Source organism: Penaeus monodon, chromosome 33 (assembly GCF_015228065.2).
Source record: "Penaeus monodon isolate SGIC_2016 chromosome 33, NSTDA_Pmon_1, whole genome shotgun sequence".
NCBI classification, from domain to species: domain Eukaryota; kingdom Metazoa; phylum Arthropoda; class Malacostraca; order Decapoda; family Penaeidae; genus Penaeus; species Penaeus monodon.
This window is the reverse complement of record NC_051418.1, coordinates 24,883,706-24,883,942: the sequence shown is the minus strand read 5'-3', so window position 1 is coordinate 24,883,942 and position 237 is coordinate 24,883,706.

The following is a 237-nucleotide window of genomic DNA, read 5'->3' as shown; positions in this document are numbered from 1 at the left end:
CTTCGTTTTAATCATAAGGTTGCGACAGGAAACGAGGCTCTAGAGTATCATATTATAACTCCGTTCTATCATCACCATCACATCCTCATTATTTCACCACTCTTGCCTATTAAAACGAACAGGAAAATTATATATTTATATTAAAGATAGCAAAAACGAAAATCCTACAAAGAGGACTCACTCTTGCCACCATGAATAAGACTACGCTCTTTTGGATTTCCATTTTGGGATGCTCAC